This window comes from Corvus hawaiiensis, chromosome 5, assembly GCF_020740725.1.
Source record: "Corvus hawaiiensis isolate bCorHaw1 chromosome 5, bCorHaw1.pri.cur, whole genome shotgun sequence".
NCBI classification, from domain to species: Eukaryota; Metazoa; Chordata; class Aves; order Passeriformes; family Corvidae; genus Corvus; species Corvus hawaiiensis.
The window spans coordinates 15399427-15426948 of NC_063217.1; the positions used below are offsets into that span (position 1 = coordinate 15399427).

Here is a 27522-nt window from a genome sequence, read left to right on the forward strand (position 1 = left end):
ATTAAGATTTCATTTGACCCCTCTGGGTTTTCACTAAATTATTTGTGATCAGTAAGTGCCAATTACTCTTATGCAAAGAGCTAAAAAAATAAAAAAATTGAATTTCACTGTAAAGAAACAGGATTTTCTTTAAAAAATGCAAATAATTTTTATAAAGGCATAAAAATTTTTGTCCTTCAGTCTGTAGAGTCTGATCATTAGAAAACTAACCAAAGCAATTTCAGTTGGTTTGGGCTTCTTTTTATAATGTGACCAAAGAGTTTTTTCAAACCCTTCTACCCAGCACAAATTGACTTAACCAGTTCTAAAAAGTACCATTTTGCCTCACGTACTAATTGTGTAGACAAAACTATGTGATAACTCAGTTAACTCACCTTCACGTTAATGTCATCCTCGCCACTGTGGCTGCCACCAGTCTGTACCTCTGTACCCCTCCCCAAGGTGGCATCATAACCTCTTCTAGTACACAGAGACTAACCAGTATTTCAGCTTTCCACGTGACTTAGGTCACAACAAACTTTAATTAAATAACATTTTTCATAGAACTGTCTCTAAACCTTTAAATCTTCATGTAATAATCATGATTGGTAGCCTACAAAGTACCTCCTGTTAGAAAAAAAATGGTGTTAATAGATCATTAAACCTATGTGAATGAAATTAACAGATGCATAAGGAAAAAATATTTGTACAGCCATACTCTCAATGCTCTCCAATTTTTTCTGAAGACAACAGTAAATATATCTTCATTAATGAACTCAAAAAGACTTTGAACCTTGCCAAAACATTACTCTGAAGATCTTACTTATCATCCTAACCAAAGACCTATACCAATAACTAAAAGTAAGACAACAATATTCTAATGAAAATTTCTCAGACTTCCCTTCCTTGCAACATCCCAACTTTGTTAAAGTCATCTCAGATGTAAACCTCCACAGACCAGGAACCTGGCCATGCCTGAGGAATAAATGTAGGACCTGACAACACATCTCCACCGTGACCAGCATGGATCCCACAATCACACGGCCTAGGAATTGTATAACCATGGAACCTTCTTTCCTCATTGAAACCACCCTCGTGAAACCAAGTCGTCACTCTTCCCCAGAGCAAACTCAAATGTAAAATAGTACAGGACAGTAGCATTCAGGTACCAGTAGGAGACCACTTTTTACTCCCCAAAATATTACACCATTGGTTTCTTAATCCTGTTACTCAAGAGAGAACATGGGCCTGGAAATAAAAATCCCTAGTTCTACTGGTTATTTGAAAACCATGGATTCACTAGAGCTACAAGGTTTATATCATGTTATAACTTTCCCTGGCTACCACACACTTGCTATTGCTTTTTACCATGGACAGCCCTGACTCTCTATTGCAGCCTTCAACATTTCTTCTTAGTGATTGCTGAAACAATGTCAGCCTCACCTGAAAATTACACTGACTACAAGCAGACAGACTGAGGTGTGATTTAAGCACGCTTTTATGCACATGACTACCTACAAGAGAGGCAAAGGAGACATTCATGTTAGGAAAACTTCCTGTACTATAGTTCTGAATAAAAGAATGGGCATCGTATCATGAAAAAAAATGGGAACTTTGAACAAAGAAATTACTTAATTCAAAGCTTCAGGATATTAATATTCTAGGGATTTTTATTGTATTCAAAGTAACAGAACTTGTGTAGTCTTTGGAAAGAAAGAAGTTTTTTCAAAGGAACACCTGACTCCATAATTTCCTTTACCAGCAGAAAATATATTGCCAAGTGTTTATGCAAAAAAAGGAAGGTAACAGTAACAGAGCTGGATAAAAGGGATCATCAACATTAGCTGGCTTTCTAAAAAAAGTCCCTCCTACTGTTACACACAGGATATCTGATCTGGGAGCTACTGTAGGATAAAGCTGTAAGGTGAGTCCATGTTAGGCAACAGAAGAAATAACACAGAGTGACAAACACCAACATAGAAGGGAGCTATTCCAAAGCACTCTGTTAAAAACTATATAAGCTCATTCACACTTCGAAGTCTAATCATTTGGTTCATTCCCTCTGTTCTATTTCAGCCAGGATATCTGTAAGATGTCTACCCATTGTTAAATTGGTAGCCTTCTCTGAGCAAAATTGATCCTTGTCATGACTACTGCTTTTCCTTTATCATTCAGGGAACAAGTAATTCTGAACTGTATTATGGTGGGCTTTCTGATTTGAATTTTATTTTCTGGTTGTCTTTGTTTTTCATCTGCTGTCATGTCTTTTCCTGGGGATATATTTTGCCACTTGGGAAATTCTGAGAAGATAAAACGCTGTGTGATTCAAAATTCTTAACAGTCCAGAGCATGTGTGTTTGCATTTGTGGAGGTTCTGTATTTATTCTCTGTCTCCCTGGAAAATCTCCTAGCTTTTTATTTCTAGCTCATCTGTGGCACTTCATTTGTAACATGCTACAGGCTTCCAAAGACAGACACAACACAAAAAGGGAGAGGGAAAATGCTGAGTTCATCACCATAAATTATTGATGTTTCTTCTACTTAACTTACTCATCAGGATTCATTGTTAATGAGGTGTGGATTTTAGTTTTAAATTTGCCATGAAACCAGATGATCTTTAAGGTTGCTTCCAACCCAAACCATTCTGTGATTCTGTGTAGCACTGCAGGCATTCAATTTGAAGCACTGCATTAAAGAGGATTTCTCCCAGTGTGTGTCTCTGGTTCCACTTTCTGCAGTAGGTCTCTGCAACTGTGACTTGGCAGGCACTGGTGGTATTTATCCAAAGCACAGAATGCAATAGGAAACAGAAAGACAAGAGGAAGATTTTTATTATGTAACTGATAAAATACAGAAACAGATGCTGTGCAATTGCTCTGGAATTAGTTGATTTATTTAAAGGGTTAATTGACTCATTGTATTCCTATGGGGTAAACTGGAATTCAGATGAATTGCAGTGATCCAGTATCTGGGAGCACCAGGAAATATGCCAACATAGACTACTGTTTCCATCTTCCAGTTCTCAACTAGTTTAAATTAGGGTCAGATGCTGCTGCTATTGTTGTTCCTGATGCTCAACTCGCACTGCCTTTAGCAGAAACAGAAGCTGGCTTGTGAGCTGGGGTCAGTACTGGGATATTCTCGGTTAAACAGCCCAAGTGAAAAATGGGAGGGAGGTGCGAGTGAGCTGGTTTGGGTTTACCCCAGAGGAAGTTTCCACCAAAGCATGCTAAAAATATAAAATGGGATGAAAAATTGATTTAGGGTTTTTCCAGAGGGCTTCAGAAGTGGAACCTTCTGAACTGAAACCTGTAGCAGCTTTATCCATGGGTGTGGGAGGATCAGGCTCAAACCAGTGCAGCATCTTTTTGAAAACTCCACTTGCCCCTTTGTATGATGAGGCTCCACTGGACTGAATGCCTCTTTCATGGATCCATGTGTCACCTACATAACTCCTGATACAGATATCAGCCCCAGACTACTGGGCAGGAAAAACAGTCCAAAGAATGAGAGGTTTAAGTTCAAAATCCTAGTCCATCACTCACTACCCCAGGACCTTGGGAAACCTGCATTGTCTGACTGTGCCACAGCTCCTTATGTGTGAGTTAATACTTGCAGGTCGCTGTCTTAAAGATCTATTGCAGAAATAAATACATGATAGCTTATTCAATGGGTACAAGATCAAATGAGTAGCTAAGACAGGCAGCCATGAACATCCTGGGATTCTTTTCATCCTAAATCAGGCAAACTAGCAATTAAAGTGGCCTTTTTCTGATACGCAGTAAAAAGGAGTAGGGGAAAAAAAGAAAAAAAAGAAACACTTAAAGAGCTGCTCCTAAAAATATAAAATGTATTTTAATTATGAAGGGGAATTAATTTTAGATTGACTGAGGAAAATCTCATGGGGCATTCAGCCAGCTCATCCATCTCCTATCACCAGAGAATTTCAGCTTTCCAAACAGCCCTGTAACATACCACTTCTTGGGATCTTCTCTGAATACCTAGCTTATTATTTTTGACTCCTTCATTATCTGTCACTGACATAAAATGCAACATGTACTCCTAAGGAAATTAAACACTGAAGAAAAAAATGTATTAGGCTATCTAATCACCCTTCCTCTCCCCTTTCCAGGGTTTCTCCCTACTGTATCATCTTTGCCCTTCAGCCACACACAAAACCTTGTCAGCTTTCCCACTGCTCTTTCCCTTTCTGTTCCTCCATTTCCTGCCACTTTGTTCCTTAAATTAAAAATATGTAGCAATATCTGAATTCAGCTGTCTGGGACAGTGTCAGGTGAGTGAGGACATGATGCTATTCAGACAGTTTATGGTCACTATTAGCCAAAAGGACTGAGTGCTCTTCATCTTGGTCTCCAGAAGTGTGATTAAAACTCATAGTCCAAGCTAACTCAAAAAACCCCCACATGGCTCCTTGCTGCTCCATCCCAATGCTGATGCCAGTGCTCAGGCTCAGGCTCTGTGCCTACAGCAATGGAGAGTCTTTGGAGAGTGAGATGCACCCCAGGTTTTGCCACTGGCCTGGAAGATGCCTTTGAACAACTCTGTCTACTCCAGTACTTTGTCTTGTGTAAGGAGATGCCCTTCATCAGCAACCACTGCATGAAGTGCTGGGTGCTGGTAGCACTGGTAACACCCACAGCACAACACTCTCTAGTCTAATCCCAGTAACTTCATGTCTGTTAAATGCCCTTATTCACCTCAGTTTCCTCTTATTTTCTGCAGTACCTATTTTTGCATTGCTCATTTCAGTTCAGACATCTCTCTGTGTTCTAAATGATCTCAAACTCAACTGCTGCCTTCACCTGCACACCCACCTCCTGCTGTTTCACCAGCTGCTTCATGAGTAGCACTGCTCCGACAGCCAGATGAATGGGCAGAAAATTTGCTTATATTTGCTTTTGTAATACATCTGAAAGTTCACCTCTTCCAGTGGCACAATCCCACAACACTCTCCTGTGGGTGCCCCCCTCCGTCATATTGCATGGTCCCTAGGGACTTCTCCACACTGCCTGGATATTGTGTAGTGCCCTTTGACAGTGAATGTGAGAGTGCTCTCCAATGGAAAGTGAATTGAAAACTGTGAATTGTGAGATTTCTTGAACAGCAGCCTGGGACACTTCAAACTATTCTTTATTAAAAGTATTTTTTAAAATATAAGCATGTTAAAAAATTCAGCAGCTGCAGGTATCAATAGCAATAAGAAAAATGAAAGAAATCAAAATCATCAGCATAGTTTCTAACTGAAAGCAAAGTGTTGTTTTAAAATAGTGCTGTGGAGAGCACAGGGATTTTCCTTTGCTGAAAAAGAAGATTGGATTTTAGAACAGAAAAAACATATGAAGAAGACAAAATCTAACAAACAAAAACAAAGTAATTAGGAAAAAGTGCACCAAGAAATAGAACTTTAAATATCTTCCAAGAATTGCTACATTGACCTTCCAAAAGTTGATATAAACTAGACCCACTCCAGCTGTGGGGTAGCTATTGACTCTTGCCAGCTGAGGATCTGGAGCAGAATATGTCAGCTTTCTGATGAAATTATAATCAGAGTGAAAAAGGGCAGATTATTCAGTCCTCCTCAATAACACAAGAAATTATTCACATGGATAGTAAAAAACTGTTTCTAAAAATAGGAAAAGGTGCAAAATAGTGGGTGGGAACCTATGCATTTCTCCTTTTCCAACACAAGGGTTCTGAGGTGCCTCACAGCCCAAAAAGCAAAGCAGCACATTTTGCTCATCCCCTATACAACAAACTTGCTGCCAATAGCTCAAGGCAGGACAGGATCCATTAGCAGAGCCACTGAGAATAAGCCTTGGGCTCTCACATCACACTGATGTGAGTAAGTTCATAAACATTTGGGATATTTGGGGATAATTTTTACAGATGTCCTCATCTTGATTAAATGTATATTTTTGTTAATATATTAATTAATATCTATCAAATATTTAAGAACTGCAGATTTAGGGCACAGTCATGTGATTAGGCTAAAAATAATTTCCTGTGGTTTGGATGGCCTTAAGCTCTATTTGCAGGGATTCTGTTCCAAGTACAGTAACACAACTTTGATCATGCATGGCCAATCCTGAATTCCTCTACTTTTTAATTATTTTGTGTTTCTGCTCCATAGTTGTTTTCCAGTCTGCTAAGATCTGCTGATCCTCTTTTGAGAGTATTTTAATTTATTAATGTGAAGAGACCTTGTAAATTCACACTTAGTGATTATTAATTTCCCTTCTGCTCTAGACAGTTCTGTATAGGGTGTCTCATTTGAAGATATTTTTTTTAATCTCTGTTTGTCTCATACTATTAAACGCTTGTCTTCACCATGCAGCCAAATCTTGCTATAAGGATCTTGATACATGGGAGCCCAGAGTTTATGCTTGAGGTGGTATTCATGGAATATGACAAGCTTAAACATAGCTCCCTGGAAAGACAATACACACCAAAAAAAGTAGATTGAGCTGTAGGATATTGGCTGATTATCCAAAATGTATATATATTGATGTAGCAGGTTGAGCAATATGAAGGGAAACTCTGATCAGAAGTTGCACGAAGCTGTTCTAGAGCCGAAATCCTACTTAGGTAGTGAATGTGCTGCCATCATACCCTCCTGCTCTCACTCTCATTCAGTTATCCCTGGCTGCCAAACAAAATAAATGGCACATCTCTTGTGAAATCACATCTACATTAATATTTTTTCACTATTTTTAAATTGTCTTGTATATATTGTTGCTCTTTAATTAGACATGGAGACAACATGGCAACAGATCAAACTGTCGGATGGTTTCTGAGATTCCAGATGCTTATGTCAGTGTCATTTTCATTTCCTCAACTCCTTTTTTGCAATTTAATTTTTGGATTACATTTCTGAGGCTCCCTGCTACCAAAGCATCCATCCTTAACACTACTCCCCACGTGAAATAAACCTAAGGTGATATTGCAGCCTCTATGCAATGCTTGCAGCCTTGCAATTACGGCTGACACTGCTCCCAAAATGGAAGGTATGTTTATAAGTTTTTTTAAAAAACAGAAAAAGTTCTGTAAAAACATCTTCCAGATTAATTTTTTTTCATCAGATATACACATAAAGAGCCTCCTAAGTTCTGAAATTGGCAAATAATGATTAAAAATTCATCGTCTCCATATTGGCTCAGATGACAGGGGGGAGAAGGAAAGTAGGAAACCAAAAATTAAAAATTACTATTCCCTAACATTTCTATTTTAAACAACAAAATATTAAAGAAAATATTTCTCAAAAAGATAACTTCCAAGGTAAAAATTTCAAAACAAAAATCCAGTTATACCCCCTTCTCCTCAAGCGAGTTTTTGCCCTTTGCTCACTCTCATCTTCTACCACTCTGTGTCCACCTTAAATTGCAGCATGCCAACAGCAGAGATTTGCTTTGTCCTGATTGTTCTACAGACACAATGCTGAATATAAAAATACAGCAATAGCAGCTTGCTGTTCACGCATGTTCTGAAATGTCATCTCTTTGTCTGAGACAGAGGAGACCAGAATTGTAAGATTATCACGGAAAGCAAAGCCCTAAGTAGGAAAACATAAGGGCCAGTGTAGCTTAAATTATCAAACAATGTGGTTTGGGCGGGGTTTGGGTTTTTTCAGATTTGTTTGCAAGCCAGAGATAACCACATAGTTTTACATCACTAAATCAGAACTTTCAAAGCCAAAATAACTTCGTAAAGTACTTAAAGGCCACAAATTTTTTTGATGGATTCTCATGAAGGAGAATGAAGGTTAAATCCATACAGTTTGCTTTGCAGGTTTTTTTTTGCTTTTTTGATGACAGAACTGAAGAGTCCTGTTGAATTTAATGATTGAATGAATACATAAGTCAATGTAATATTATATTTCTGTGAAACACTATATGTAGATGAAAACAAAGTAAGTGCCAATGTCAAGTTCATCTCTGCCCTGCCTCCCCTCTGCTTCCTAAGTCATTACCTAGTATTTATTTACAAGACTGGAGAAAAAAAAATACCTTGGAAAAATAAAGGCTTTGTGCTCAGGTTTCAGGCATGAAATGGTGTCCCACTGTGTCATTTTGGATTTGAGGTTTAAAAGCTTACAGCATGTTTGCTTGAACAGTCCCATTTTTTAAGAAGAGGAATTTAGTTCTTTGGAATCTGACAGTCTCAGAAGAGCTGCTCAGATGTTTTTATTAATTAGTTAATATTTGTGCAATGCTTAAAGTATCAGGCATTGTATAAATGTTAAGCTATGGAATTTGGTCCTACAATTAAATGGCAATTATAAACAATGAAAAATACATATTTATATATTTGCTAGGAATTTACATAAGTATGATATATTTGATAGCTTAGAAGAGAGCTCCTAATCTATCCAAAGCCATATAAAGTTTAGGGATATGGCTAACAGCCTATTTAAATAACATAGCAAAAGTCATATTTTCCCTGGTGTTTCCATGTTAGTCTTCAAGACTCCGATTAAAAGCAATTTAAGAACAGAACTTTCACATCTGATTTTCCCATGCAGTTGCCATCTACTAGACCTCATACACATGCAAAATAGAAATTTGCCCCTGAAATCACATTAAGTGTGCAAATTAAGAAAAAATAGACTGGACACACTCAAGCTTGGCTTAAAACCTAAAGTCCTGAATGCTTCCAGCTCATCTGTTGACATTACAAAAGATACAAGTATCAAAGAAGCAGAAGAAAATGCTGAGTGCCTTGTTACTTTTCCTGGCTTTTTCTTCTACATATGACTGTCAGACTGTTAATGAAAAGACTCTTAATGAATCAACACACTCACAACAGTGTCACTAATGAACTACTGGTAACTGGAAAAAGAGACTAAAAATATTATATCTCCCTTTAGTGCAGAGTTATATTATCAATATGCTGTAGCCAGAACTGTTAGGCTGAAAAATGCATTTACTTAAGAAAATAACATCATGAAGCAGAACCAGGATAACAACAGCACTTCTGTTGCCAGAACACACTTGTAGTTGGTGGGTGGCTTGTATAACTTGAGCGCTTAATTAAGTGTGTTTTTCCAATAAATACATTGGACATTAATTTTTACTGATGGCTAAATATCTGCTAAGTAGCTACCCTGTTTCTTAGGCAACCAGGCTAGATTTTAATAACTTGCAGGACAAAAGAGCAACAGGCCAGTAGAGTCTGGTAAGGATGTCAGCATTGCCATTATAAACCCCATTTTAGCACTGGGGAAGGGTACTCTAATTTGAACATTAAAACATGCTGGGGATAGCTTTTATCCAGGAGTGATTTTCTGGTTTCTGTTTTTCTAATAAGAGCCATTTGCATCCATTTGGAAGAACCTTAAATGTATGCAGCTTGCAGGGGGGAGGAAAAAAGCTTAAACAGAGAATAATAAAAAAAAAAGAAGAAAGTGCTAAACCAGAGTGGACTTAAGGGTTTAAAAGTAGTATTGAGCCTCAATGTTTGACTCAGAGAGGCTGATGCCAGCAACAGTGAAGCTGAACAAGGATGGGCCCAAGGTCAGGTGGGACCTTCAGGACAGAGGTCTGTGCTGTAAAACCTGGAGATGCTGATTTACAGTGATGCCATTGTTGGGCTGGGAAACCAGAGGCGCAACATGCTGCTTGTGATGGTGGGCTAAGGCAGCCCTTTGGAAGTAGAAAATTAAATCAAATCCCTGGTCAGTCTGTAAATCCTAAGGATACAGTACTCTCTCTCTTCAGTGGGGTTTGTGTGTTAAGTTCCACTGTTGTAGGCACATTCTAATTCCAGATCAACATAAATTTAAAATAGCCTTCACTTCCTTTGCTAAATATATTTTCAGAAGTTTTATGTGTGTTCTGGATCAGCTATGAATCACCCATTCTATATAAGAGCATTTCAGGTATGGAAGAAAATGGTTCTCATATATTCAGTAGTTCGATATATATTTAAATCTTGTAAAGTTGTTTGTAACAAACAGTTTTATAACTAAACTACATTATTACTATGAACTCAGCCAATAATATGTGTTTTAAAGCTACCTGGGTACAAGTTTACAGCAGCAGTTCAGTCACCATCCACATCTGTAAAAAATAAAACAATATAAGATAAATAATGCATGTAGGAGAGGCTGTCAAAATTCATTCGGGCAGTTCCATTTTATACACATTTCATTTCCTAGATTTTAAATACCGAAATATTGATTTATATTGTCATGGCATCCTAAATGTACATAGAAAATAGGCTTCAGAGACCTTACAGACTTCCAAATACCCTCAAACAGTACAGATAATGTGGCTTCTATACAGATATTCTTATTTTCAGGGCTTTTTCTTTCTTTTTTTTCACTTACCTGTACTTCTAAGATCTTCTACATATCCTTTTTCATACTGTTTCAGGCACTCTGTACTCCTTCAGGGTCACATCTGAAATTAGAAGGCCAGGCAGTTACTTGTCACGCAATCTCCCAAGAGGGCATGGAAAAGAACTATCCACAAAAAACCATGGAACTGCTCTCCTGCAAGAGACTGTGCTTACAGACCTTGTAGTGAAAAATAAGTCCACTGACACACAGAGAAGGTTCAGTCCTTTGTCCATCACTAGAAGAAGCCAGCCACAACATAAGAGGAACTGAAAACCAGAATTTTTCTAAGTAATGTTTATTCAAATTTTCCTACTCTTTCTAAAAAGGCGGGAAAATTATTGGAAATATTTTAAGTGGTAAGTCCACTCAGTCCTCAGCAAGTCCATCCATTGCCTTCTCTACAGGATTGCTGCTTCTCAGGGGCACTGACTGCCTTCAGCAGCATTTATAGACACGTGGTGGGCCTCAGCTGCAGATACATGTGGTGGTTCATAAGGCATTATGTCTTTATTTTCATTTGTTGCTGGAGAACAGAGTCATGCTATTCTCATTTCAGAGAAGGAGAGCAGAGGCACTGGGACTGAGGGCTTGAATCAGACACTGGTGACAGTGGCCAGAAGCCTGGCAAGTATTCAGCAGGGCTGCACCCCTGGAGGGCCATCCTCTGCCATCAGCCAAACCTGCCTGGCAGACTAAAAAGCAGAGAGAGCCACTGGGTGTAACATTCACATGGTTACAGCTTTAATTTTGCCAGCTCCATCTAGTGTCACAGTGGGCAAAGCTCCCTGAAGCTCTGGTGCCAAGCAGAGGTTGAGGTGAAGCCTTCATAGCCATCTAAAACTTGCCATGCAGCTATGACTCTCACTGCTTTTCCCCAAAGCAGGCCTTGGTGCCCGTGTATGCCAAGTTGAGGAACAGTTAGACACTTCCCTGGCTATTTGCTTAGTAATGAGAACTCTCATATTATTTGGCCACATTTTTTGCAGAGTTTCTGCCTCCTCTGTTTTACTGTCAGAGACTTGATAGCCAATTATATCCTTCAACAGTGAATGGGAACACTGTTCATCATGTCTACATTCCCTATCAGCACTTAGATAAAAAATCTTATATATTTATAAAGGAGAAGAGAGTAAGTCCCATCAAAAATGACATGCTGGGATTTCAGGAGGAAACTTGAACAGCTGCTGGATGATATAACCTGAATAAAAGTAATTAAAAGAAAATGAGTTCTGCCCTCTTGTATCCTCCTGACTCATGCCTCATTTTCTACTTCAGAATTTAGGAAAGCAAATGTCTATTTCTGTGTCCATCACCAGAGCGACATCACAGCAAGTTAATTAGAGCACATGACAGAGGTGCTATTTTTGCCTTCAAATAAAGATCTTTCTGTTGCATATGAACATTTTTCTTTCTGAAATACAGAAACTTCTTAGCTACCAGCTCTCTCCCAAAGGTGTATAAAAATTATGCTTTTTCTACAGCCTGCAAGCTTCACGATTAGAATTGTCAACCGTGATGTATTAAAGAGGAAACAGTCAGACTTGACTGATCAAGCTTAATTTAGCCTTATGTTTGTGTTTCTGAAACATGGTAAACAATTTTTTAGCATGTACATGCTCACTGACTTGCAGACAAAAAACATTTTTTCTTATTTGAATAAAAATGAAATCTACAAACTCATGACCTGTGTATTAATTAGGATTTTTATATTCCATACTGCATTGATTCAAGGACAGGCCTAAACACTAACATTTATTTATATGCCTTGATAAAGAATATCTCAAGCATTTACCACAGATAAACACTGTTGATGCTAAAAGCCATATTTCCCTCTCAGTTTGGTGTCTGTGTTGTCATGTGGAAACAGCAATTTGTATTATATGGGGACTTCTCTTGACTGCAGGATCCAGAGTGCCCCTCTGAAATGTTTGTCTAAAGCTGGATGCCCAAATTCATATTTAACAATCTGAAACCGTTGAGTGAAAACATTATTCAAAAGCAGATTCCATTGATCATAATTCTTCACTATCCAAGCTCTTTTTCCCTTGGCCTTTCCTTACCTTTCACTCCATCCTCAGAAAGGAGGGCCAGCTGCACCCAAGGAAACAGACCTTCCACATAGCTTAGTTAGATGTCTTGGTCCGTTGGGGGATTCATAGCAAACAAATATCACCAGTAATTTATAAAAGGAGTTATGCATAAGCAGTCATAGGTCAGGCAGCTTGTCTTTTTTTTTTTTATGGAGATAATGGCCCACACTACTCCATCAGTTAGCATTCAGAAGGAGGACTCAGCTCTAGTTTTTATCTTGATACTTTACTTACAACCTAGCAGAAGTACTCAAAGGAGGCCTTGGATTATGGCTTCTGTCTGTCTTGAAGTCTTAGGGATCCTAGACCAAGTGATGGTCTCAAGCAAGGGCCCACATTTCTCTGGCCAGTGATCCAAAAACCTACAAAAAGCCATTTCCAACTGGGAGACCACATTAAACAAACAATAGGGTGAGAGATACAGTATATGGAGAAATGCTGTTAAAGTACATGACCAGATGAGGAGAAAAAACAGAACCATTGTGATAGTTTTATGGACTTTGTGAATATATTCCTAAGTGTCACACAATTTTAACATTGCTCTGACAGGTTAATATGTGCAACTTGTCTCCAGGGGCTAAGATTAAGTAGCAACAAGCTGAAGGGAAAAGCATTGCCAATAAATGGTGAGAAAATTTTTTGCAAGCAGTCTTTCTCTAGGGGAATACTTTATTTAAGTAAAAGGGAAAAAATTGCAACATGTACATGATTAAAATAAGACTCACAACAGGCAAACTTTATTTATTATTTTAACAATGTGACATGCATCCCCAGTTACTTTCTTTCCAAAAGTAACATGATTTTAAAAAAAATTCCAGCGCTTGTGTGCTTGATCTCCCTGTGGCTACTACCCAACCCATGGAAATATTTGTCCTACATCACATACAGGGGTAGTCCAGGCCAACAAGGCATGGCCATGATCAGGAGAAAAGGACTTCAGGGAGCAAGGGATGCAGGAACATCCCAGCAAAAAGCACAAGGCATAGGTGGTATCTGAGCTCTCCTAATGGCAGAAGGACTATTTGCTCTACTACCCCAAGATGGGCAGTGCCAGGGCTGTTCCTGAGGGAACTGAGAAATGGAAGGAGTGAAAGGCAGGAAATGAGCAATGCCAGAGTAGTACAGTAACGCAGTTCTTGGGCCACACCAACAGTACAGATCCATAGTGATGGCAGGGATGCTATGAGCAAGGACCAGGACTGAAAGGCGGGAGCACCAACAGCCCACACTGAGGGTGCAGGGCAGAATCATGGCCACAGTCACACAGGGACCACTGGGTGTGGCAGCACAGGAGCCATCCAAGAAACCTGCTCCTTTAGTAACCCGTCATAATTGCTGTTGAACATGTCCAGCTATTCTGAAACATGAGTGTCCTGAACAAACTGCTTTCATCAGCTGAGGAGGCATATTTTCCAGGTTCTCCCAGTCAAGCCAGCTCATCTTTATGTCACTCTTTGATGTAAGGGCAATGTGTTTTTAAGAGACATTTCTCAAAGAGGGAAGAGCAGTCATTTGGCACATGAAAGAGAGCAATGCCGTGACAATAAGGGACCGCAGAGCACAACGTGTAGCAAGAGCAGAAGGAACACAAAGGCAGAAAAAATAGAAGGTACCTTGGAGTAGAGAAAACAATAAACAGCAGAATCCATAGACAAAAACCCCAGTAAGGGTCCAGGAGACACACTTGGGCAGTGGAGGAAGTAATAGAGAAGGACAAGAGCATCAGCCATTGGGTGGTTACACAGGCTGACAAAAAAGCACAGCGCTGCCAAAAAAAAAGCTGCTGAGTGGCCTTTGGGCTGGAGAGGGAAAGGTGGGCTCACAGGAGAGGGCATCACCCCCTGCAAAGCACAGGGCAGCCCTTGTCCTTTACTGGGCTCAGGTGGTGGGTGACAAGTCTGAGCTGAACTGCTGCCAGGAGTGTAGTTGTAATGTTGAATTTAGATGGGAAAGTAATGAAAAGCAGGAGGAAAACATTTTAGTACCATTAATTAATTGGTTTCTGTATTATTTTAAAGTTCTTGGATGTTTTTTTCAAAGACAATTAACTCAGCTTTATGTTTCTAGTAAATAAAACTCTCCATTTTGAAGCAGCCACTTCAAATCTGAGTGGAAGAGGAAATCAGACCCCTAATTCTGACCCCTACTCTTCAAATCACCAATTTTTTCCACAGCAAGATTAAATGCACCGTTGTTGTTCTGCCAGCCCTTAACGCAAATTAATGACTTAAATTACCTTTCATCTCACCTTATAAATTCTACCTTGAAGCAGCAGAAAGCCCAAGGGCTCTTGCATAACCAGATGAAGACAAGTTCACTGCCTCAAATCCTTCCCTTCTTGCTCTACTTTACATCAATTCTTTATAAGAAGAGGTCTCCAGGGCTAACAAAGGAGCTGGCCATGCAGCAGAAGGTGCCGTGGGACTTTCAGAGGTAAAAGCCCGTCTCACGGTGACTCAGTGCACTCCATTAGTCCTAGGAAACGCAGGGCACATCGAATGCAGCAGATGTGCCCTCACTTGCCAGGCTTCAGACAAATGCAATCAAATCTATTTTAATCATCTATGAAATGCAAATGCGTTCCACTTGCGCACCCACAAGATCCATTGTCTTCCTCACTGAAGCATGAGATAATGCCAATTAAACGCCGTTGCTAACTTAATAGGTGTTCTGATTGCCTATGGGAAATTATCTTTACTTTTTTATTAGTAGTAATATAAGTAGTAGTATTTCACATTGCAAAGATTTTTAAATGTTTTAATAATTGCACTTGGGTTTGTTTGTGTTCTCCCTTCCACTGGCTCAGTGGCCAGCACCTATCCAGACTGAGCAGTGAAACCTGTGTTTGCACTCAGAGAAACAATGCTGTGTAATTCCAAGTATTAAAAATACTCTTCTCAATTTCTTCTAAAGGGCCCTAAACAGAAGTGACAGTTGCATTAATCTGCTGGCAATTTTGCTCACACATGCAGGCTCCCGTATATGCACACGGCCCCTTTGTTATTCTGCTAGAAATGGCCAGGCAGCTGTAAAGATGTTTATTCTCAGACCCACAATGAAAAACGTTTGCAGTATGTATGTAGCCTACAAAGTCAAGAATGATAAGCATTTAAATCAGACTGGCCATGCAAAGTCAATATTTCGATATCAGAGGAATTGATTCTTGATCTAATGCCAGCACTGTGTACTCAATGTACTGCAGAAAAATCCTCGCCCAGTCTTCCTGCCAGCACACTGTTAGGGATGACAAGCATGCAGTTATCTGATAGAGCAGATATTTGTTCCAAAAGACGATTTTCATTTCAAAGACAAAACATGAAAAGAGCTTACTTGTGGGGAAACCAAATACTGTATTCTCCTCTTGATAAATCAAGCTTTAGAGAAATAATGCCAAAGAGAGCAGGATTCTGAAAAGAACTTCTGTAGCTCTTTTCATGCTTTTTCAGCTACTCAGCTGGCTTAACTCTGCCAACTAATAATCTTGTGTTTTCCTAAGATGTGTTGAGAAAGAGTTTATTTGCAAATAATTATTTAGTGATAAGGATGCATGTCTGTTTGCTTTTAAACAGTTCCTACAAAGCTAATTAGGGGGTTTATCATAGAACACAGGGTTCTATATGGTTTATACCTTAAGCTGCTAATTATGGGATTTTCAATAACATCTCTTTCTTTCCTTTGCAGAGAACTAAGACAGTATTACTAAACAATAAAAGCCCTGTTTCAGTGAAAAAGGCGACATTTCTTCATGTCGCAGTCTTGTCAGTTCTCTCATCGCTGAATTTACATAAAGTAACCAAGTATGAGTAATAACAGACAGGAGAGGGAAACATCTTCATACCCTTCGAGACCAGGGACTAACACAATAGTCCTTTTATACTCTGGAAAGACATCTTTGCTACTTGGCCACAGACCTCCAGATACACTGTCTAATTACAGTTAGCAAGCAGCATGCCCTTGACACAACACAGAATAAATATAACCTGCCCTTTCAAGTGTGTCACTGTGCTCAACGCTTATGTCTTCACACTACTAACCAGACCTTATACAAAGAAACTTAACCATGCCTGTACCCACAAAAATTAAATAGTATCACATTGAATGTTACTTTATTTTAGCAGGACATCAAGAGGGATTGACACCAAATCGCCACCATCCAGCTCCATTAACTGAGGGTCTACCTCACTCACAGCTCTTCCTTGGGGCATAATAATTACCTGCATTCTTTATTTCACTGCCAGTCTTTTATAAAAGTGCAAATATGGAGTGTCCATACAGTTTCAAAGAAAAGTTAAAGGTAGACTGTAGAGAAAATTAATCATAAGCATATCAGGACCTTACTGGGATGCAGCCCAATTAAATTCAATACACACATCCACTGTGGAGGCCATTAATAAGCTGCTAAAAATTTCTGTGTGTCCCTGCTGGGCTTTATACAAAATCTTGCCCCTATAATGAACTCTGCAGGCTTTACAGGTGGGATTTTCAGAAGTGTTCAACACTGATCCAGATCCACTCTCCTTGAAGTCAGCAGGAATTTTAACCATCAGTGTTAGGGGGGAGGTAGGAAAAGGTCAGCCTTGAGTGCTTTTCAAAATCCCACCCCACCAGTCTGCTTAAGCCCCACGGAACTCTGAGGGGAGAGAAGTTTTGCTGTATTTATAGCACAGAGTAAGGAGTCTTTATATACAATGAACATCAGATTATGTGCTGCAGAAGAACAGAATATTTTTGCGTTGTTTATCTGTCAAAAGAACCAACCTTCAAAAACAATACATAAGCCTACGTAAATAAACCAATCATTCCTACCCAGGGAGTGTAACTGTTTGTGCTCCCTTGTATAGCCTAGAGACCCAATACAGCTATTGATCTGGTTCCTTAAAGAGAAAAACGATCAAAATCCAGAGTTCTACACAAGACTAAAATGCTGGAAAAAAAATATAAAACTTAATAGAAAAAGGCCCTGAAATTTTGAAAACTGCTTGCAAGGTTCAAACTCTCTGATAGACTGTGGGAATCCAGAGGAAATAATAGCAGTACCACTAGTAGGTTGTTGATTCAGGCTTCAAATTAATTATAAATTCATAATTAATTATGAAGTGCTACCCCTTGCTCTGCTTTCCTGTGGCCTGGGGAAGAGACAGATTCTCAAAAGCTCAGAGTCAATTTCCGTTTTATTTTTAGCCAGTCAACCTCACAAAAGGTCTTACCTACAAGTTGGGAACTTGCTCTTTTATATTCCATTCATGTATAGGCTAATCAGCTGGTGCAGTGATCTGTGACACTTAAATAGAAAAGATGCATATAAAAAGCAAAGGCAGAGCAGAAGGGGCCCAAATACTCTGCCAGGGCCATGGCAAGGGCAAAGCAAGAAGGGTGTCTGCACTCAGCAGCTCCTGCTGCTGTTGTGCCCTGAGAAATGGCAGCAGTGCATGCCCATGGATGAAGGAGGATGTGGCAGGACACTGTGGGGTGGAAAGCCACAGATTGCCAAGGCATCCTGCGGAGATGGGTGCTCATGACCTTGTTTCTCCCAGCAGCATCCAGCTCCAGCTGGGAAGTGAAGAACTCACTTGCTCCATGGTGCAAATCTGATGCACTAAGAACCAAATCTTCAGAGGATGCTCGTAGAATCATAGAATGGTTTTGGGTTGGAAGGGACAGCTTCCACTAGACCAGATTGTTCAGAACCTCATCCAGCCTGGCCTTGCTGGGTCTTCTGTCCTTGCACCTAAGCCACACTAGGAATGGCAAAACTTTTGTTTCTCTCTGCTGAGTTTCTAGCTCTCTGCACTTAAGAGCGTTCCACATTGGTGTTGGTTTTTTATGTGTATTTATTTTCTAGCCTTTCCACTAGCACACATCTCACTAAGAAGAAGGATCTGTGAGGAAAAGGGGTGGTGTATCCAGCTCAGCAGATTGAAATCATCTTTTGTTTCGGTCATTACTGAAAGATGGAGTGGTAATACAGTTTTCGCTTACAATTACAGAATCAACATACAGTAGCTAATTAACCTTAAAAACTTTCAGTGTCCAGTAAACACTGATCTCTAATCCATTAAGTTTATTCACTTCAGGACTAAGCAGCTTGAAATAAAGTACTGTCCTATGAATCAGCAGCCTTTTTGTAGATGACAGGAACAAAAATTATCCAACCATGTGGTATTTCCAGCTCGCCTGGAATAAATTAGTAGTAATTCTGAAGAAGGATAAAGTGGTTTGGGTAAGTAACACCCTGGTGGATGCTTAGAATGAAGAAATGGGCATCCATTTGCTAGGTCTGCCTCCACTTTCCTGTATAATCTCAAGAAAGTCACTTATCTTGTTTTAATTTTCAAGTTTAGAAGGAATATATGGAGCTTCTCATGCTTGCCTGGTCTTCAGAGTATAAAATGTCTTTAAACATATGTATGTACAGCACTAACAACATAGTCCTGGTCCCGATTGAAGCTGGTGGCTATTATCTTAAGAAAAATCAGTAAATAAATCATGATGTGTAAGAAAGCCACGTGATCTGAACCCAATGGCACGTGACCAGAAGATGGCAATATTTGAACCAGAGGACTGAGGCAAGCGTCCTTATGGGTCATACACATCACAGGTCCCCCAGGTTACCCCCACCTCCTTCTGTCAGTGATATGAAACCTCCACAACCGGCTGAAATCACCTTCTGAGCCAGGAGTAGGAGTAGGTAATTTAGTTTCCATGGTAATGCAGTTCTGGACCATTCTTAAACAGAAGCTGCCAAGTATGACAAATGGTAGGTGCTGATTTTTTTATGTGAACAGCTATTCACTATGAATTGAAATGAGATTGCCGAATTCACTTTCCTTGGGACTGGAGCTCGGGTCAAAAGCTATTGTTACATTCAAGCCATAGTCCAAAACTAGCACTTTAGCCACCCATCTCTAGCTGCAATATAGAAATTTTTAAGTCATAGAATAAAAATGAATGACTCAATATCAGAGTTGTCAAATATATGAGACAGATTTACATCAAGCAATTCTAAAATGCTCTGTAGCCATGAATTAAAGGAAACATATGACAAATGACTCTTATTCATTCCCTCATGGGGAAGAAATTCTGTTTTAAGCATTGCTGAATGTTGTGCAGTTGCTATTATATATATGTATATATGGAATCTGCATTAGGATAAACACATGAAATGATAAGGGCTTGAATTCAACTAATTTTCTTCCATGAGCCACCACTGTATAATATGCCACAGTAGGTTTTGCACTCTGCTAATCGCCCCAAACAGTACGTAATTGGTGTTGGAAAATGCTGTAATACTGTAATTAGTAAAATGACAAATAAAAGAGGAAAAGGCTTTTTCATTTTAGTCTTGTTTTCCTTCAGAATGAAGCAGTAGGAAGAAAGGTTGCCAGATCAACTGTTATTTAACACCATCTCTGCCATAAAAGCAGCCCAAAAAGCAACTGTTTTGCCCAGGCTGGAGAAATGGGGGGAGGATGATCCTGCCACTCACCACCCAGCTGAAGGTGGGTTAATAGGGTGCTGCTGGACTGCCTGCAGTGGCTGCATGGCTGGGGCTGGATGGGCTCCCCCAAACTGCCCCAGCAACCCCAGCAGCCAGATGGCATTGAAGAGCCATGAGGATTTACGTACTGGTCCAAAAAGAGCTATCTGTGGCCTGTCTGCGAACCAGCAGGTTCTGCATGGCAAACCCATACAAAAGTGATTCCTATAAAGGTTCTTCTTCATATTAGTGATTCTTCCTGCTTGCAATGCTACCTTTGACAAACACAAAGAAGGGAACAAAACATTGTAAGCATTGGGGGAGGAAAAAAGTGAGGCATTCCCAGCTCGTTCAATGTTGAAAGGAGAAGAAACTCAGCTGAGAAGCATTGTGAAAAAACAACATTTTCTGCCTTTATAGCACCCTTACAAACTCTGGTACTCAAAGCCTTTTGTGAACATTCATTAAGTTCTGCATTAAAAGGGTAGTTCTCCCCAACATAACCTCTGTTTCTTCTCTGTGAAATGCCTGGAATAAAGGGTGCTCACACACTGTTTGTATTTTCGGCATTTACATAGACACAGTTGATAGCACCTGGAATTGAGATATGGGCAGGTGAACGGGTTTGTTTGGGGTGAAACTGGGAGTGGCTTTCAGAGGCAGGGAGAGAAAATCTGGGCACAAAATGGGCGCAGTGGCTCTTCTGACCCACCCCAGAGCAGACATGGACTCAGCACACCCATGAGAGTCTGCCAGCAGTGCCTGACCCTGCACCATGATCCCCCAGCCTGCCAAGACTGGCAGCCTTCTGCCCGTGCCCTGCCAGTACCTGCCCTGCATGTTCCCTGGAGACACTTCAGTCTCATTTATGACTCCCAGGAAGCAGTGGCAGGTCTCACGGGAGACCTGAATGCTACTGCAGTGGAGTGGTGCACTTGGTATGAGCTGCAATGAGTAGTGATTCCCCAAAAGCTGACTGTCAGTCTCAGTCGAGCAGTTTAGCAGATAGCTAGAGCTGAAAGGGAAGTTGTTTCGTCCTTGCTGTGCTAAGGAAATGGGTGGTGGTTTTGGGTGTCAACCCAACAACTTCTTTAGGGATCACCCGGACCAGGGGTGGACAAAATTTAAAGGACATAATACTATTTCAGAGCAGGTTGTTACTACTATTTAGAAACCAATCTCTGCAAAGAATAGCAAGTTTTTGGCTGGCTGTCTCAGCACCAGACACTCCTGAGTTCTGTATAAATGGACATCTAGGAGGCAAGAAATAGTGTGGATTACACCACTGGCAGGGAGTTTAACTAACACACATGAACTAGTAACAGGTATTAAGAGACAGGACTTCCTAAATTGCACTGGGGCCACTGCTGGTCTTCACAGCTTCTGCAAGGAATTCCAGAACCTGTTGTCACTGGCGTAATAGGTTAGTATTAGGCAAGCCTTCTTCAGATAACTCACATTGATGCAAAATGTTGTACAATCTTTAGTTTTGCTCTTTTCAGAAGTGGAGACTTTGTTTTCATCCTAATGTTATGGTTAAAAATGGGCTGCCTGTGCCCCTGTGTGCCACAGACGCTTGGGAAGTGCTGAACAGGTAACTGGGGAAAGCACTTACAGCCCACCATGTAATTCCTTCCCTGCACACAAAGAGGGAATATTTGTGGCCTGCTGACACATAGCACTTCAGAAAGTCAGGAAAATTTGTAGGACAGTGAGTAGGTGCTAGAAATCTTTGCCTGGAACCTTATTGACTATCATGAGTTTCACTTCTATGAAATGCTCTTACAACTTCATCCACTGCCTCTCCCCTGCCTCATCTAAACAATTTTTTGCAAGAAAAAGGGAGCAGTAGGAATCTGCACACTGCTTTTCTTAGTGGTCTTTTTCATTTAACTTAGCCACTGGGCTTTATTATGCAGCCTGCCTGGGACAATGCATTAATAGTCTCATTCTACCAGTGTGACAGAACAACAAAGAGCCCAGTATGTGCTGAAATATGCACTCCCCTTGCTAAGCCTGTAATCCTAGCTTTGATATTTTTTTGTTTAAGCTATCAGCACAAACCTAGTGAGAAGGAATCGGAAATCGCACGCTTAATTTCGTCTTCTGCTTGACTTCCATCTTTGATCAGAGACTGAAGAGAATGGGCTGAGGGAAGCCCATGGCTTCCTCCACAGATGATGTTAAAGGACAGTTTGTCATACAGAGTAGCCTCCATTTTCTTGGTCATAACCACAAAATCCCTCCTGTCCTTCCTGTAATTTCCTCAAGAAGGACATCAAAAGTGCAGATACATTTCCTGAATTTGGGCTGCTGCTGCCATTCTACTCTAGACCTGCTGTGTCACCTGCTGTGACCTTTCCTCCAGATGCAAACAAATCTTTGAGTTATGGCCCCAAAATGGGTGACCCAGATGCAAGACTCAATGCAGAGGAGTTTCAGTGCGTTGCTCACAGCACCACCACAGATCTCCTCTGCCACCATCCTCCAGCCTTGGAGTCAGTGTGCCCTTGCTCATTTGCCTGATATTCACCATGGGGACGCTGCCACTGCTGCAGCTGGGAGCATCCATCAAGCTCTCCCATTGCTTTGACAGAGCTTGAAGGAGTTGCCAGACTACAGCTGCTGTTTTCCATTCTTTGCTGTTTAGAAGCTGTTTGCTAACTTTTAAATGAACTTCTGATGCTGATCACGCAGTCCCCACCTTCTCTGACTCTGCAGGATGCCAGAAGATGGACAGAGGGTCATAGCCCCGGAGGTGGTTAATCGGTGCTTGTGTGAGACCCTCTGGCCAGCTCACAGCACCCTGATTGAGTGAGTTGAGCCTGAGGTGAAGCAATTACTGTAAAAATGAGACAGATCATGTGGAAAGAAGGGTTAAGGGCTGAACGGTGCACGGCTTTACTGCAGAGGGAAGCAGAAAGGGTGGAAAACGCACACCCAGGGGACTGAGGGGCTGTAAAATCTGATCACTCTTCTGCTTCAAGGACATTCATGTTGCAAGGTAAGGAACGGCAACCAACACCAATCTGGGCAAGGAAGCTTACCTTCAAAGTGTACGTGAGCTTATCTCCCTGCTAAGGTCAACAGAAAATTCCCATTGAGCTCATGAGGGCTTGGATTTTCAATTAATGCAAGGCTACTGGACTTGATGTTCAGTTATGAAGCGCTTGTAATTATTAACTTATCTCTTCTCTGACTACCAGTTGACTTCTGAAGGGAGATAATATAGCATAGCTTAAGACTGAATGTATATTTGTACTTTAAAACACCATTCTCAGTGATATGAATTGATGTACCATACTCTTCTGGGCCAGTTTAAGAAGCAGCATGAAAATAATCTTACTGGACACATAAAAATGAACTGTAAGTCTGCATGCTGGAATCTAGTTACTGTACCATTTTACTTATTGTTAACTTAAAGCCTTTTTCTGGTGTTAATTCATAACTGTAACACACTTTCCAAAGACAAAATCCTAGGAGTTAGTTTTTTCCAATCTTTTAAAAATGTTGTTTTACAAGCAAGATTCAAATAGTCTGCACCTGATGTTTCTAGGACGCTGAGAAGTTGCAAAACTCCCAGTGTCTCAACAAGTTGCTTTTTACAGCAACACTGTTGAGTGTTCAGAAATTAGTTGTTTGTCTCTTCCTCCCATTGTTTTTTAAATCCTTCCTTAAGTATTAAACTCCTGTGAACAGTTGTGCTTATGCTTTCAGAGTTACAGAAGTCACTGGGTACTACGATGAAGGACCAATTGTTCTAGCACAGAAAGCTCCATACAGAGCTACAAGCGAAGAACACTTTTATTCCCCTTTGCAACAAACCACTTGACGTCAAATACAAAAATTATAGAAGTACGGCAGTTCCCTGGAAATCAGTGTGACCCCAGAAGCAGGATTACTAGAAAACTACTGGAATATGCAGTACTTTCAAAGATGAACCATGAATATTGTCAAAGGGCAAAGAGATACCCGAGGAAGCAGCTAAGCACAAAGACATTCCAGGGTACCAGCCATGGAGGCTGGAGGTAGCCAAGAGCGGAGGTGCAGGCTCAGGACGGGAGAGGTCAGAGGGAAAGGGAAGTGCTGGAGATAGGCTGACCAATAAGCCACACTGGCAGCACATGTGGCACTGCTGGTAAGTTGAGCCAAGGAGAGATGGAGATCAGAAGACAACACTCCAGGAGGCTGGGAGGTGATGTTCAGATAAAAGTCTGTCAGCTGTGTCACAGGGTGAACATAGGTGAGGGTTTGGCAGCACTGTTTTGGATCATTTCAAGGAAAAATAGTGAGAAATTGGGTCAGCCAGGTAAAAAATAGTCTGCAGTCAAGAAGGAGCAGATCTCAGAGCAGATCAGCCAGATCTTGGTCACAAGTGAGAGAAGAGGAACTACTCTCTGAGACCAGTTGATGAAAGCCCCATCAGCTTTAAGTAGTTGCCCAAGTGTACAGGGAAGGAAGAGAAGGTGTTGGAGCATGAAAAACTGAAAAGGAGATGGTCATTTATTCCATTTAAAACCTGCTTTTTTTCTGTAGCATTCCTCACACAAATACTAAGCACTAGAGAAATATAAACCATTACCTCTTTTTTATAGGTGGGGCTTTTGCACATAGGAAGATGAAACAATTTCCCTAAAGTTACCCAGCAGCTCAGTGGCAGAGCTGACAAATGAACTCAAGGATCACAAATCCCTGTCCAGTTCAGGTTTTGAACCTTATTCTCCATTTGCAATTAGTTTAACAAAAGGAAAAACTGTGCAAGTTGCTTGTAATTGTCCCAAAGTCATACATATAATCATCTTTAACTGATGAACATGTTTCCTACCCTTTGTTTATGCTGGTTATTCATTAGTGATCATTTGTGGTGTGAGAAGCCAATCTTACAGCATTATTTTTCTTGATAACCCTGATTGGGTACCAATTTTCTTGAAAAGCTAGTAGCTAAAAAGGATGTTCATTCCTTCATTCCCCAAATACATCAGAGTAAAATCTGTATTCTGCACAGGTGCTTTCGACCAGTCATCAGAAAGCACGTGTAGTTGTGAGCTAAACACTCAAAATCCAACAATTATTTGCGATGTCTATTTTGCCACTATTGGGTTGAAAGATGAAGACAAAAGAAGAGGCTGTTCATGTGCTGTCATGGGGGAAATGGAAAGAGGCTGGCAATCACCCTAAAATGCACAGAGGTTTTTCTCATATCATGCCGGAGTATGTAGGCTCTTGAGCAATGGCCATACTCTGTAAAAAGCCACTTTAAAAGGATGTATCTTGACTCTAATGCATTGCCTATGCTGTGCAAGAAAGTTATTTAGGAAAGAAATGAAAGAAAACGTCAGAACATCAGACAGTAAAATGAAAGGGCAAACTTGGGACTGCATCTTGCCGTCTAAATACTCTCCCTCGTGTCATGTGAATGCCCTGCAGTATCCTCCATGATCCCAGCCACCTCTCCAAAAAGGCATAGCTCCTCTCATGGGTTCTGTGCTTTCTGCATATACAGTGCCTTGCATCACATCTAGGGCTTTAAAGGCCTGATCCAAAGCCTATTGATTCCATCTCAATGTCCCAAATCAAGACTGGAATAAACACATTCAAACATTTCTTTTTTGCTTCACCTTGAATTTCATGCATGCTCGGTCCACCAGCCAGCCTGAAAATCACAAACTGCTGCCTGTAACACTAATATTTTGTCCACAGAACAAATGCTATCAGTCTTCATTGTCTCCACAGAAAAAGTTTTGATTTTTCCATTTCTTCTGCAAACAAAATGAACATATAATTTATGTTTGTGAGCAAAGTGATTTTATGGTATTTCTCTTTGTTGACAGAATGATTGGAATAAAATTACATTCTGTTGACAAAAAAAAAGTGATGAAATGTTGCTTGTGCATGTTAGGAACAAAAGAGTTTGACAAAAAACACAGTTTGCCAATGGGACATAGTAAATGTTTTAACAAAATGAATTCTGTCTGTCTCCTATTTGTCCTAGGAATGACATGAGAAGTTTTTCCAAATCCGCTATGTCAAAATAAAATATAAAAAATTTACCTATAAAAAGACTAAACACTACTTTTATAGAAGCCATTCCTTCTAGTGCTTTAAGCCATATTGCTTTAGGTCACATCTCTTTTTTCCAGAATTCAGTAATTTTTAACAGAGATATGTGGGATCCACATGTTTTGGTACCTATCCATCCTATACACCACCATTAATTAACAGTAGTAGGCTTTCACATTTTTTTTGATTTTTGGTAAATTGGACAATGAAGTAGAACTTTGTCATTTTCAGGGATACTAGATATGTTTAAAGATAACAGCATTTGTCCTTCAAAGTCATCAGGCCTCTGACAGCAACACAAGTACTCACATAATTTAATTCTTTCATAGCCTAAGCAACAGTCTGACAGCATCTGGGAAATGTGTGCCAAGCTATTTTCTCTTTGAACTTTGATTCCTGACATCTTTACATGGACATGAGCTCATATGAGGATGGACAGAAAGGGAGGGGAATCTCTCTTTGGTGGGCTCAAGTGAATGAGCTTAGACAAGGCTGATTTACCCTTGGTAGCAGAGGGCCTTTAGGTTAAAAGAAATTTGATGGCTCTACGGGGAGTGGGATATAAAAGCACAAGGCTCAGAACAAAGGGAATAGACTTAAGTCACCATCATGAAATGGTTCAGCAAAAAGCAAAGAAAGAGCCACTATGAAAGGTTAAAGTGCAAAAGAACAAAAGCAAAGGTTGAAAAAAATTATGTAAGCATCAACATATTAACAACAAATAAAACAAAAAATAAAACTTGCAGCATAAACAGAGCCATCTGCATTGATCCTTCCTTTCTTGCTGATCTTTATTAGGCCCAAAGGCTATAAATCAGTCCAGGACAAGTGCCTGCTCCTGGCCAGGGTGATGGTGAAGAGCATGAGCTTTGCTACAGAGCTGGTGCGTGGGACAAGCTCGAGGGACAGACTTGGCTAGTTTGGTCCCTGGGATGTGCATAAAAGGTTGCCAGTGCTTCCAGGGCTCAGGCAGGCAGTGAAAGGAGTCAACTTTCCTTCCAGACAGACAAAAATGAAAGAAAAACATTGTAATCCCATTAGCACTGGTGGATGTCTGTCTGATCTTCCATCATGCAGAGGAATACCATCCCCACTGAAAGCACTGGGATTTTGGCCATACCCCACAGCATATCAGCGAGCTAGGACATGAAGCACCCTTAAATCCATTCAATTCCCTTGCAGCTAAGTGAGGAGATACAGAAAGGACATGGAAGGAGTCTGGCAAGATCCTACAGTGCAGACACACTTTCAAATGTTCACAAGTTTGAGCTTTTCAAGTCACTGTGGCTTCACACAGTCAGAAGGACTGCAGACCTGAGGTCTGGACTTTAACATCATGGGCTAAAGAAATCTGTGATCTTGGGGCCACCAAAGACCTTGTCAGACTTTTTTCTGGCATTCCAAGGTCATGGTAAAGTAAATGATGTTTAGTTCAACTGTGTATGGGTTAAAGATCTGGAGGAGATCTGTGTCTGTATGGATTGGCCAGTCTGCACAAATATTAACATAAAAGCAGTAATAGAAATTTACATTTATCAAATGTCTCTTAGAGCTAAAAA

At 40.3% G+C, this 27522-nt stretch overlaps 1 long non-coding RNA gene across 5 annotated transcripts in view; it reads right to left on the minus strand.

The window, feature by feature from the left end:
- LOC125326502 overlaps positions 1-27522 on the minus strand; it is a 143281-nt gene that overhangs the window by 40248 nt on the left and 75511 nt on the right. For all 5 annotated transcript variants that reach the window (XR_007203837.1, XR_007203840.1, XR_007203839.1 and 2 more), the window contains exons 2-3: positions 10325-10397; positions 10014-10055 (exon numbers count right to left, since the gene is read on the minus strand). This is a non-coding gene — a long non-coding RNA (uncharacterized LOC125326502). The remainder of the gene's footprint in view (positions 1-10013; positions 10056-10324; positions 10398-27522) is intronic.